At 42.6% G+C, this 14,653-nt stretch overlaps 1 protein-coding gene across 1 annotated transcript in view; it reads left to right on the top strand.

Annotated features, from left to right (window-relative positions):
* Positions 1–14,653, top strand: part of LOC115579671 (multiple epidermal growth factor-like domains protein 11) — a 147,427-nt gene that overhangs the window by 475 nt on the left and 132,299 nt on the right. The gene's annotated exons all lie outside the window — the stretch shown is intronic.

Here is a 14,653-nt window from a genome sequence, read left to right as displayed (position 1 = left end):
GTACTTTGCAAAAACTGTTCGATTTGCACCACACATATAAATCCTTTAAGTGTGTTTAATATATATTTTAATTAATAACCTGCATGTTTTTACAATCCAGCTGCTTCAATTTTTATCTTAACCGGCAAAAATTGAAATGAGCTCAGGAGAGGCCAACATTATTGTACAGTTCTAACATTACATGACCTTATATTAATTTCTAATTAGCCTACTTTAAGGTTTTTGTTGTTCCTGTGTGTGTTTGTGTGTAAAAGTTTCTCTCAGCTGTGTGTTCAGTGTGACTGGTCGCTCTGCACTCACTTCATCCTTATTTACTTCAAGTTCTCAGTCTCTGCACTTTATTGTGCAGTCCTCAGGTCCCACAGCTCGATCTGTTGGTTTTTTTACTCCAGTCATCTAATCAGGACGTAGTCGACCTTGGCCGCTGGGTGAATGCAATTAAGTGTAATCAAGTATCTGCTCGGACAGAAGAAGGGAAGTAAAACCAGCACAGAGAGAGAGAGACTGTGTGAGGAGACAGTTTTCCTGCAGGACGTCAGTCTGGTGTTGATCAGATTCAGGGTTCAGGATGATCATTGCTGTCGTAGTATTTGTATTGATCTCCCCTGAGGCGTCACAGCACGCAGAGCTCACACGGGGAGTGACGCTGCTGCAGCACTAGATGGCGATCTTGAGCAAGGCACATGTCAGAACAGAACAGCTGGCTCTGTCACATACAGGTGTGCAGGTTTCAGGTCATGACTCTTTGAGGGTTGTATTCAAATAAGTCGACTGTTTAGAATATCTGTACTCAGTCAGAGAATGTGAAGACTGAAGTCAGTGCTCCTGTACAGAGAGGGAGGGAGGGATGGAGGGAGGGAGAGCTGGCAGTGAGAAGTGTTATTCGATTTCTGTTTTGTTTCCTCTGGTGGCTCCATTCACTCTGCAGCTGTAGTCAGAGTGTGCTGTGCAATATGTCACAGAGACATTTGTCACAAACGTTGCCCTCGCAATAATAGTAATGCAGCTTTTGACGACTCCTGAGCTCTTACCTTAATGAAATGTGTTTTACTTTTTGAAGACGGTGCCGTGCGGGTGGCTCGGGTGCTGCTGCTGCTGGTGGCGGGTCAACAGTTCAGGAGAGGAATCATTTCCAGCACCACAGGTTGCCAGCAGAGTGCTGCACTCTGCACAGCCTCTGTGTTGTAAAACACAAAACTGCATTTATCTGAGCGGAACGACAAACTGAATGAGAGTGATGGCTGCAGACCTGCAGAGGCTCATGACTCACCGACCGATGTGTTTCTGTCAGGGCCGATACGGAGACGACGGTTATTATTGATTAGGGCGGCAAAACTAATGTGAATACATCGAACATCCAGATCGCAAGAAGCTGCGTGTTTGATGATTGTATGATGTAAGAAACCCAACTAACATCACATCATCATGATTTTAACAGTTTATTCAGTGAAAATGAAAATTGTGATGCAAAAATGTTCATTTCCACGGAGCAATACGTCAAAACAATCAAAGGAGGATTTATTTAAACGATATCATGCAGCTCTGTTTAGTAACCGAGGAGATGATCAATATTTGGGACCGACATACATCTGCATTAGAAATTTTAATCTTGGCGTCAACATTTAGAAAAACTAGTGATGGAATGTAACTTAGAACAGTTTACTCACGTACTGCACATTTGGGTTTTTACATGTTCTGCTACTTTATACTTTTTACCTCCAGACTTTAGTTTCAGATTCAGATTCTGCAGATTCAGATTGTTCAGTGTTGACGGCGGGACAACTGAGCCAAAGTGGAATATTTTAAATTTACAATGATTTTCATTGGCAATCAGACACAAAAACACAGATACTGATAATCGAAAAGATGCATATATCAGCCAGATAATGCAGATGATCATCCAGGTGAGTCCAGATCACCTGCATGTTCAGCCGCGTTAAAGCCGCGGCACAAAGGAGGGATTGACTGCTGACTGATTGGTTATTGGGGTCGATTTTCAACGTTTTTCTGATTATCATTATCTGTGTTTTTTTCTTTTTTTATGTCCAGTTGTAAGTAAATAATTTAAAAACGTTCGCAGCATCACTTCTCTCGGTGGTCTGACTTAATGTCGCGCTCACACTGACCGATAACATGACCGACAATTTCAAAATTGTGTGAAGTGTGTACCTGCAGGCTCGTCAAGTCCATGAAAGCAATTTGGTTTCATCTTAGAATCTATATTTATCGGCTTTAATTTACAGATAAATACCCAATCACAAAAAATTCCCATTGATCGTGCGTCTCTGTCCGCCTGGTTACACGTTACAAGTAAAAGTCTGTCGACACTGAATAATCTGAATCTGCAGAGTTACTGGTACCTAAAGTTAAAGTCAAATCAGAAGAGTGGAAATATAAAGTATCAGAAAATGGAAATACTTAAAGATGCTATCTGTAAGAAAAGTTGATTTTTCAGTCTCAACTCGCCAATTAATGATACGTATTGGGAACGGCGCCCGACTCGTCCTGAGATCCCAGATCATCATATTTTGACGAGTTGGGAAAAAGACTCAAAAATCAACTATGTTACAAATAACAGCTTTAAGTAACGAACCTCAAATACGTATTTAAACTGTCAGTAGACAAGTTTTTGTTGCCATCGTATCATGATGAAGGATATACTCACGAAAAAATCAGCGGCGTGATCAATAAAACCACCTGGAAACGCTCGAAGGAGAAAGTAATCTGTTACTACTTTAAGTACTGTACTTGAGGAGGTTTTACTTTCTGAAATTTGACACCAAGATTTAAATTGTTTTACTTCAAATCCATTGCAAATATTGGTCTGATCAGCTCTGAAGAACAATATCAATCGACCCTTTTACAAAAGGGCAAAAATATAAATCCTGGAGACTTTAGAAGATATTTCGTGCTGGTTTTAAGCGACTGCTACACCGAGGTCTGAATGCAGATTCCTCCGTTGGCACATAAAAGGTACTTGATGTCGCTGCCACTGTACCGAGCTCTTTATGAGCCGCGAGCACATAAAAAAGAGTTGATTTCCTCCTGACGTGACTGAAGGCTGCTGGAGAAAAATAGGAATAAAAATCTAAAAAATCAAACTGTTCAGGCATTCTTTGGAGGGGGAAAAAAAAATCAAATATGAATTAATTATGGTTAAGAGAGCTTTCAGTTTTCTAGCTAATTATTTGTGGCTGCAGTAGAAGTCATTAAGTGAGAATTTATTCTCAAGTCCAGATGAAAACACTTTGACGGCTCTGTGGGCCACATCCTAATAAGTGTTCCCTCCACAGCCCTGCACTTGTGATTTAGACTTTTAATGGTAAACATAATTCCAATCACTGTTTAAAGAATATCAGGCTGTTGAGAGCAGAGTATTGAAGTGTGTCGCCAGCAGAAAATAGTTCCTCCAGGCCAGCTGCCCTCCCATGCATACAAACCAACCCGGCCGCCGCTGCTCGCCACCACAAAGCCATTAAACACCTGATTCGGAGGAAGGGATATTGGAGAAAGCGCAGCACTGTTCCTCTGGGCCTTTTTGAAGCATGTGGAAGTGTTTTTGTCCCTGAAATTCAATGATGTTTGTGCAGGCGGTCGGCGGGGAACTGTTTGTCAGTATATCAGCACATAAAACCAGACTTTCCATTTCCATTCCTATTTGATTCCAAAACGCTTTTTCATATTCATGCTCATTTCAGAGGATAAAAATTGCCGCCTGAAGCGCGTCAGCCAATATTTGCAAATGATAAAACGTTTCTGGGCACAAAAAAAAAAATGTATGTTACACACAAACGCCTTGAATGAAGATCCAGACTGAGCTGTAATGAGCTTTACCTTCACAGCAGCAGTCAGTATGAGAGAGTGGGTGTAATATAGGACTGAGAGAGAAGATGTATGTATAATAATTTTTAGGGAGGATAGACTGATTATCAACCCGGCCAGTTATCAGGGCTAAAATTCAGCATTCTGATTATTGTTCTCAGTGATTTGTGTCCGACAGCTGATGAATAATTTAGGAAAGCAATGAGTGTAGTCACCACTCTACAGTCCAGAGAAGGAAAAAGTCCACATATTCTTTACTCAAGGAAAAAACAGACTCTGGTAAAAGTAGAAGTACTGATTCAGCTTGTTTACTCCAGTAAAGTAATAGATTACAGGCTCTGACATGTACTCAGAGTATCAGAGTAAAAAGTCTCCCTCTGAAGGACATTTGTGGTCAAAGCTAACTGAAGCTCACGTCATATTAATAGAATTCAAAGACTATTAAAGTTAAAGGTAGAATCAGTAGGATTTGTCCCAGCTGTTCCTGAACGCACCACAAAGACAGTTGATTGTTGAGTCTCATTCCCAGGACGTCAAATAGACACATGTTGGGTTGGTGAAGCGTCCCGAGCAGCAACAAAGAGAGAAAATCAGAAACTCTCTGCAGATACGAGACACTAACGCGCCTTTTCTCCACATTCCAGTTCCGTACGTTATTCAGTCAGACAAAAATGTCAAAAAACAGCCAAGATACTTCATCAGCATCCAAACCAATCAGTTAATGGGTTTGATTCTGGGCCGAGACTCGTCTTCCATCCAAGTTTGGTGGAAATATGTTTAGTAATTTTTCTGTGATCCTGCAGAAAAAAACCCAACAACAACCAAACAGACGCAGGTGGAAGTGGAAGTTTAAAATAACAATAAAATAGTAAAGTACCTCAAAAATATACTTCAGTAAATAGTTGAGTACATTTTTACAGAGTCACATTTATAAATTGGGATTTTGTGTTTATTTGTCAGTGATGCTGTTGACCTCGCCTGTCAGCTGATGACAGATTGATTTCGCCGCGTGAGAAGCGGTTCGTCTGGTCCGGTCTGGACGGACCATGATCCTCGGCGGTTGCATCAGCAGCCAGTGTGTTTCCAGTCTGCTGAACCCATTCAACTGGGAATCCTCCGTGTTCTGTCAGATCAATACATGTAATCAGGGTTGATAAATGGAGAACCCTGGGCTGTTGTTTCTCAAGGACATGTTATATTGGAGTTCCAGCGCCGGTGGCTGGCTGCCCTCACGTTCTCCTGGACCTCTTCTGCTGCATTATCGCACAGAAGATGGAAAAAAATGGGGAAAAGAGGACGTTTCAGGATGTGAAGAGGCAGATTATGATACGAGAGGTGATCTTAGCAAAATGATCTGAATGCATCTCCCTCGTCAACCCGCCGTCCCCCCAGAACACCATGTGGTTCTTCTCACAGATTACGCTCTCTGCTGGTTATTTCAGGGGTCCAAGTAGTTCATGTTTAAAGGATGAGTTCGCCCAAAAATAAAAATTCAGCCATTATCTCCTCACCCTCCTGCTGATGGAGAGTCAGGGGAAGTTTCATAACAGCAAAACAAGTCGCTGAGGACAACTGAGAAACATAAGTAGAATGGTTCAGTACAGCTCGTCTGATTTAATCTGCTCCAACTGGATTTTAAAGACATTATTTACACCCTGTTTTAAAGCTGAAGTCTTCACTGTTGGTGCTGAGTTTGAATATTCACATGCACACGTCTAAAAATAAACATATTTATGGTGTAAACCAAGTCTGCAGACGCCCAGAGACCCCAAACTGATTTGAAAAGATGTTTATACTTACACTATATTTACACTCCTGAGGCGCTTACACTTTTTATTTGAGCTGTTCGTTTACTTTCGGTAATGTTCTTCTAACTTGATCTGATGTTATTTAACTTAAACTGGCTGTACTGAGCTCCTGCTTATAGAAACTGGAAACTGGCAGAACTCATCAGGAATACTAGCATACAGGTCGACTGTGAAGGCATCTGTTTTACAACCCATGTTGACGTCTGTGGTTAGACGGCAACCTCTAGTAGCTGTTGTTAATATTACGACAGCAAAGGAGGAATTCAGGTGAAGTAGTGTGAAGAGCAGGAAAGTCAGCAGACAGGTGGATGAACTGACGTCCGGTTGTCAGTTTTGTAAGCGGCCATATATGTCATGTTGGGAGTCCCTGTCAATCAACCTGTCCTGTTGTTTAGGTGTGAGGATGTGTTGAATTGACAGATGCATTCACTGATCACTTGATTACACTGTAAACATCAGGAAATGATAACGGCAGCAGGGAGAGATGGAAGATAATTAAACTAGGGCTGTCAAACGATTAATTGTGTTAATCGCGATTAATCGCATTTTGTCCGTAGTTAACTCGCGATTTAACGCAAATTAATCGCAATTTTTTTGGCACACTTTTTTCTGTTCTAAATGTACCTTAATGTATTTTTTCATGTTCTTAATACTTTTAACAACATAAGAAAGGGCAAATATGCTTGCTTTATGAAAACGTTTATTCAACACTTCAAATCATGCAGGAAAATAAAAGGCTCAAAAAATATCCCCTCACCCTAAATGGGATCAAAACATGGTGATGTCTGCTTTTGACGGGGCGGTGGGCTCTCTGCATCTGCCGTGTGTTTGGCTGCAAATGATATCTGAGACTGTAATTATCTGTACTTCAGTGGGAACTCATTTCATGTCGACAGTACGTGCAGATAACTTTTGTCCTATCAACGAACCATCTGGCAGTGTTTTGAGAGTGAATTTGCCGTTCATAAGTCCTTTCTCCGTTTACTTTCACTTTCGCTTTTCAGTCCACCGTGTTTTTCCCGAACGCCAACCCTGCTTCTTCTTCTTCTGATTCCCTTTCTTATTCTTCCGCCGCCCTCTGGATCAAGACTACAGGTGCCACCGACGGCCGTAAATCAAACAATGCGCTTTCCTTTTTTTTTTAATACCGAGTGATAATCGCACGTTAAAAAAATTAACGGCGTTAAGAGGATGTTGCGTTAACGAGTTATTAACGCGTTAACTTTGACAGCCCTAAATTAAACAAAACTGAACTGTAGAGTTTAAAAGGTCATTGCTAGGGTGCTGCAGTGTCCTTCGGGAGGTGTGTGTGTGTGTGTGTGTGTGTTGGTTGGTTGGTTTGTTGGTGCTGACGTTGCACCATCACCCGCTGTTATAAACTGAGAAATCATCCAGCGTAGAGAGCGGTAGGACATAATGTAGTGCGATCTTTAAAAGTTTGTAAAAGGTGTTCTTTGGATTTTGTTTTCCGCACGAAACCACTCATCAGTGTGCACTCGTTGTGTTTATCACATTAGAGGTAGAGATGAGAATCTGGCACATTATTAATAGTGTACGACAGCATAACCGACTGTGTGTGTGTGTGTGTGTGTGTGTGTGTGTGTGTGTGTGCGACGGCAGTGATGAATTATGGAGAGACTTTGTCGAGAAGTTTGAGCCCTGTTCTCTCAGACATTCTCAGGATGAGGCAATGGCAAAACATCAGTCATGAAATTCAAATAGCTCATAAGGTGGAGGTAAAAGGGAGAGACCATTAAGGCCAGCAGCCCGTCGGCTCTCAGCGTCTTATTCATCCCGCAACAAAGGCAGAGCGGAGACGAGGGGGGGAAAAAGAGGAAAAAGCAACATAAAAGGCTTTTAAGTGGTTCTGCCTGGTGGGTGCTTTGGAGTGGACAGGAAGGAGGGTGATGGAGATGACCATTACAAAACATCATGAATGCCCTCCGCGGGGCAAATGGATGAGTAGCACATTATACACAAAACAGACGGGGACGTCCGCGTGTTTCCAGAGAGAAAGTGGTGGTTTCTTGGAGAGGACGCTCAGGGTCGCATGTTGTTTTGAACAAGTTGAGCTGCAGCACTGAGCGATCCCAGAATCCTCGCCGCGATCATGGATGAGTAAAAATGTGCAGAGATGAAACAATAAGTCCATTTATTGATCGTTTTTTTGACATAAAAGTTTGAAGTTTTCCAAAAGGGATCGATCGTCACTTTTTAAACTAAATTGCTGAACATTTCTCTAATGTGAATTTCCTGAATGTCTCCGTCGCAACAGAACAAGATATCCCAGATATATCCGGAGAACTGTGATGGCCGTTTTCAGAGCAAATGATTAATCGAGAGAATAATCAAAACATGGTGAATCCAGGCCGTCGACCATGTAGGTCATCTGTGCAGGCGGCTTATTACGACCCACATTTTCAGTTTGTTGAAGGCCGTAGTAATCATGACTGGAGCAAAAGTATAAAGAGTGAGGACATGACACTGAATCTGGACGCAGTGTCGGAGATGGAGCTCCGTTTATTTCTTCCCAAAGATGCTCGGCAGCGTTTTAAAGCCAAAAAAACTCAACGTGTCAGGCTTGAAAATAACCGGATCACCTGACACCTGAATTAAGTCTTGCTTGTAGTGTTTCTAAATTTAATCAGATTGAATTCTGACAGTGAAACGAGTCATTCGGTGGAGGTAGTGACGCTCAAAAGACACGTCTTTCACAATCTTAGCTTATGGAAAAGGTCTTACGCAAAAACACAACAGGAAAATGTTCCTTCTGGTCAAAATTGTCCAGTTTTGTTGCCATAAGTACAACTGGAAATTATCTGAGATCATCATGAAGCTGTTGACTTGATTGTCTGAGAATTAACCAAAAACAACATAGAATATATAAATTGACCATCACAGTTTCCTGAAGCCTGAGAGGACGTCAGGAATTAATTTGTATGAAGGAACCAGATATTTTGTTTCCCGTCGTGTGGTACAGGAAAAGCAGAGCTCCAGATTTAGGATGTCAGAAGTTAATGTTGTTTGTCGATCAACTTATTGACAGGCTGAAAACAACTTAAACAACCTCTGAATGAAGTGACAGGATGTTGGTGCTGACAGCCGTCGTTGTCTTGTTTGTTTTGGAGGATTTGTTGCTTCTGGTCCTCGCCAGCGTTCTCTCAGTGTTATCAACCAAAATCAATTTTCTGAGGTGGGAAATAGGCCACACAGCTGCAGACAATTGGTTCATCCAAATTACACCAAAACAAATGAACCCTCGTGATGCCTCGGGGCCGTTTCTGTGGTAGAAAGTAGTTCCAATAAAAACTGTCCAGAATGGCGTCCGCGGTTTATTCAGAGCAACAAGGACGCCGTTCCTGGAAAGAAACGCTGAAACTGTTTTTGATGCTGTGAGAAACAAAACTCTGTTCATCCATGTTGTGTTGAGCTGGAGACACAACTTGTAGAGATAAATTATCAAGAACACGTTGTTGGTCTCCTCAAATCCAGTGAAGTGAAACTCTCGCCAAAATGCAACAAAGGCTTTTTTTGTTAATGTACCCGAGTCAAACCTTCGTGTAAAAGTATAATTACGACGAAAGAGGCATTTTTAAGATTTACTGTATTTTCGTTTGCACTTTTACGAAAGCATCAAAATCTCTATTTTTAAAACAGTAAGAAGTCTCGACACAACATGAAACTTTGCTGGTAGTATCACCAGGGTCTCTACACATGAACACGAGCATTGAGAACATTGTTTGTGTACACAGAGTTTACTAAAAAGAAGCTTTTTGAACAACTCACGTTAGCAGTAGCTTGTTCCGCTCGCCGCCGTCCTGCCAGTGGAGAAGTGTCGATCTCAGAATGTGACGTAACCTGGAGGACAGTTAAGGTGGAACGCTCCTAAAGCTTAGTTCCATATAAATGCAGGATAATTTGTTGTTTTGTCGTCAGTGAAAAACAATATTGACCTTGAAGTTGAAAAAGGAGCCTCATATAAGAAACAATACTAAAATCAAAAGCTGGAAAAGTCACGTGAGATCTCGTGGATAGTTGTTGCTGGAAGACAGTAGTTCCACCTTAACTGTCCTCCAGGTTACGTCACATTCTGAGATCGACACTTCTCCACTGGCAGGACGGCGGCGAGCGGAACAAGCTACTGCTAACGTGAGTTGTTCAAAAACCTTCTTTTTAGTAAACTCTGTGTACACAAACAATGTTCTCAATGCTCGTGTTCATGTGTAGAGACCCTGGTGATACTACCAGCAAAGTTTCATGTTGTGTCGAGACTTCTTACTGTTTTAAAAATAGAGATTTTGATGCTATCGTAAAAGTGCCCGTAGCACTCCCATTGAAAATGAGTTTGACCCGCAAACGAGAATATTGTTAATCTTAAAAGTGCCTCTTTCGTCGTAATAATGCTTTTACACGAAGGTTTGACTCGAGTACATTCACAAGAAAAGCCTCGGTTGCATTTTGGCGAGAGTTTCACTTTAAATTGTGGTCTCTGACTCAGCAGCCTTCTCTCCTGTATAATCTCTCTGTATCTTGCCAGATCTATGAAAGTCGAGTCATAAACGTGTAATGTGAACGTTACAACACGTTTTGTAGAAATGTCACTGTGCCACGTCGCCTACGACTCGTACAAACGTGAACATGTTTGTGGTTTGCATGAATTCTAAGTGGCAACATTTTCTCCTCTTTCTCCATCTCTAACTTCTTCGTACTCACTAAAGACAATCCAACATAACATTTCATCAATTTGAGGGCGTTTTAATTGAAGAGGTCTGTTTGCATTTCCTCCCTCAGTTCATATCGGTGCATGTTCCATCCTGAAAACAATAAAAACAGAAAAATCCCAGTTTTGGCTGCTTCTGCATTTTCAGCAGCGGCTGTAAAAACTTGTGTTTGAGGTTGCTGGAGGAGTTTCAGACAGCTTCCTAACAGGGTGACTTGACCTGCGCTGCCAATCAAGTTGCATATCTGAACAGTGAAGTAATCACAGTACCCAGAAAGGCTGAAATGATGCCAGCTGGGAATTTGTGTGAGATTTTTGTGACATTTCCCGCTGCTTTCATTAAACACGAGAGCCTGGAGACGGACAATCCGACTCATTATGTTCCTTGTAATAAGTAATGACCTTGCCTGCTCCGGGAGACGAGTGGAACCAAATTACAGCAGAGATCACCCTGTGACACCGCAGAGCTGCTGGTACAGAGCGAGGAAGAATTTAATTCTGCTGTTGCATTTATGTTGACTGTAGCCCAGAACATGTAGAGAGCGCTCGTCAGCGTCCTCAGAAAGGAAACACGAGTTCGATTAGAGGAATGTTCTCCGGCTGAACGGCCTCTCCGTCTTGGCGTTCGCTCACTTTTCTCCTCCTCGGATCAGACCGTCAGATGAAGCTGTCGACTTCAAGCTAACCAGCTTTGACAGCTTCCCTCATAGAAGACCCGGAGAGCTGGAAGCATTATGGTGGATTATACAAAGTCCAGCAGAGCACAGCAGGACCGGCTCATTGTAAAGAGATCGTTCTTCTTCTCCTGACAGTCGCCAGTCTGCAGAGTCTCTGTGGGGTTAGTTAGTGACCACACCGCGGCAGCTGCCAAACGAACAGGACGAGACGCGCTGCTGTTGTGCTCATGACGGTTTTATTAAAGCAATATAGATCAAAACCGGCTGAAGCTGACCAGGTGTCAGAGTTTTATTCTATAGGAGGCAAATTATTCTCTCTCCGTCTGTTACGTTCTATTTCTCACGTTCTTTTTTAGGCTCTTGGTTCTTTTTTGACGCGCCGTCTCTTTTATTCCTCGGATACTGATTTAGACGTCGATTACCGTGGCAACAGTAGAAACCTCGAATCTGTGAATTAATTGGTTCAGCTCCAGTTTCTATGCTGGAATACCGCCTTTCTCCAAGTTTGCTCCGTGTTATTTAGTTTGTGGTCATTTGATTAAAGGAGCAGCTCTCCCAAAAAATGGGAGGAGATAATGACTGGATTTACATTTTCAGGTAAAGATGCAGGAGCCACCTGACGGCCTGCGACTGTTTCCAGTTTTTAATTGTGCTTCAGTGGCGAAACAAAACGTCCAGACCCTCTGAAGGCTCAACGAGCAATAACGTCTCCGTCCTTCTCCATCTCTCTCCTCATTTCCTGTCATCTCTCCACTTCAAGCTCTTTCATAAAAAGGATTCGCTACGACAACCCGGGACCTCCGTGGTCGGTAATCCAACTCTGGGAATCATCCGTACAAATATCGTCCGCCACACGACGACTTCAGCAGCAGTTAGTGAACCAGAAAACATAAGCGACTCGTTTCTTTGTTGATTCAAGCCTTAATGAAGTTTTCTAATTCTTTTTACGAACGATTTCTCAACAGAATCATTAAACCTGAAGCTGCCGCCGCTGCACCATATTTCAGCTGCGAATCTGCTGAAGCGTTTTCATGTGAGCCGCGACACCACAGATGACCTTCAGTCTGCTAATGAAGGAAAGTGCTGATTGTCGTGTGCTGCCGCGCATCGGAAACACCTTCATGTGCTCTGATGTGAATTTTAAAGCGAATATCTGAAGGAACTTTGGAGATAAACTTGCCTTCTTTTGCTTTAATGTTTGCAGCGAGGGCGCAACAAAATACTAATTATGACTGACAATCCTCTGAGGTTTAAAATGCTGCCGCTTTCCGATACGCGTGTGTGTTTCATAAGCAGACAGGTGATGAAGTCCTGTTAGCATTAATGGTTCCAAATTACATTTTAACACCTCCGTTAATGTAATGAACCTCGCATTTTAGTTTCCTCCTCAACAAAAGGCAGCAGCGGCAACTCTCGTCCTCGTGCATCATGATATAGATAGAAAGAATCGCTGAACATGTAATCTGAACATAAAGTTTCCTTTAATTGCACCCTAAAACTTTATGTAAGAAACAGGAATTCTCCTCTTGAGGGCGTCTGAATGTGTTTAAATATTCTTTCTCCTCTCGGTTTTTGTTATCTGCTTCTCTGGAAGCTCCGAGATCCCAAATTGACACATAAAGACATTATTGACTCAATTTATTTTCTGTTGTAAAGGCTGAAATAACGGCTGAACATTAATATCTCTTCTCTCTCTTCACATCGTTTAAAACGCCATCAATACCTGGAGGTGAATCTTTCTCCCCTGAAAGTCTTTTAAATAAGCCACCAACATGACACGGAGGTCTGCAGTTCAACATTCGCTCAACTTATCAGTAGATCAATAATAATCTGTCAGTGACGAACACAAAGTGGTGCAGAGGGAAGAAGCACTGATGATCAGGTGAAAACAGCCAGTGTGTTTTACGTTCCTTTATCGTTAAAAGTTTCGCTGATGAAAGAAGAACAATATTTAATTCACACAGTTTGGATCAGTGCGGCCTCGCAGAGAACTGAAGGATGTTTCATTCTCTGTTCTGTTCAGCTATTGTGCTCGAAATTCAATAACTCTGACCTCAATACGTGTGCCTTCTAAATTATTTCATAATTCATTAGACAGCAGGGCAATTCTTTACTTTGACAACGGGTTCAGCCGTGTCAGGGTTTAAGCAAACACGAGGATGAAAAGACGCTTTATACTTAATAAATCTAACTACATTAAAAAAAAAAACTTAAACACGGTGTTGAAGTTCTTGTTTGAGAGCAAAGAAAAGACTCAAATGGATGTTTTTCATCAGTATTACCCCAAAAAATGTACGCCGAGCCCTCCGGTGCCACATTGTTTTAAATAATTTCAGACCATCGGAATACAGCGTGCTTTGGCAGCAGATGCATTCGGTCCAGTTGAGAAATTGAGATAGAAATTGGAAAAGCCTGCAGCTGCCCTGAGAGTACATTTTGAGATATGGAAATTATTATTCAGCGAGAGCATTTCCCATTAAAGAAATCCCACAATCGAGCTGAGCTAAACCTAACGCTTGTCTTTCCATCACACACACACACACACACACACACACACACACAAAATAACTGAAGGGTTTACTTTAACCCCGGCGCCCTGCCTTCATTTCTGTGCCGATCAATTATTAGCCAGTTTATCTCAATGACAAGTGGGCCGTCCTCTGCGGGGCTGTGTGTGTGACTTTTTACAAATAGTGCTGATATGTCTTCCTCTGTGTGCCGGCTCACCCCGGGGAATATCACCGCTAACCCGCAGCCTCCTGACTTAACTCCTCTTACTGTCCGTCAGCAGGCGCCGGGGAGCGGACCGCCTTCAGAGGCTCAACTGCACGACACCACAGCTGCACCAGTTTGCTTGGAAGTTACATGTTTTTATATTCAGTTGTGAAACATTCAGTGTCGAGCTGCAGCAGTCGACATTTTGAAATTAACAACCGGTCGAATAACTGTGTCATATAATTACGCAGCTCTGCAGTTTCCCCACAGCTCAACAGAGCATGTTGGCGTCTTTCAGCTCTTTGTTTTGGTTGTCTTTTGTTTTTGGTTTCCTCGGTCCGTGTCCACGTAGCGTAGATGCATAGACAACAGCTGCACATGCATCTTGTGTCGATTGTGGTTCATTATCCGTTAGGGTTAGTGAGAAGATGCATGACATGATCTGTAAAGGCCTCCACACACCGCCCAGACGTCCAACTGCCTTCTCCGACCACTCTGTTGCCTCTCGTCTGACACGTTCGGCAGAAAAGTTGCATTGAAAAAGTTGCATTGAAGCTCGCCAATCAGAGGATCCACTGGCTCAGACGTCCGACAGCCCACTTTCTCAGACTTCGCATGTTCAATCGGATGAGACAACGTCCGAGCGGCTCCGAAAGCTTCCGACGCAGCTGAACACACTGAATAGAAATGTTCCCGACCTCGTCCGAGTCTCTCCAAACGCTCCAAACGTGTGTTCATGCCTTAACAGACAAAAACACAGAGATGTGCTCGGAATTAAGAGTCCTGGTGCTGCAGACGCTCGCTCCTTATTGGAATAACTGAAAAACGACGCTAGCCCTCAGAGAAAAATGCTACGCAAGGCTGGTTTATGCTCAGTGTTAGATACAGATACAGGCGGATCCTTCTGTCTG

The sequence above is a fragment of the Sparus aurata genome, chromosome 4, assembly GCF_900880675.1.
Source record: "Sparus aurata chromosome 4, fSpaAur1.1, whole genome shotgun sequence".
In the NCBI taxonomy this organism is placed as follows: domain Eukaryota; kingdom Metazoa; phylum Chordata; class Actinopteri; order Spariformes; family Sparidae; genus Sparus; species Sparus aurata.
The sequence above is the reverse complement of the archived record's forward strand: the minus strand, read 5'-3'. Positions and strand labels throughout refer to the sequence as shown.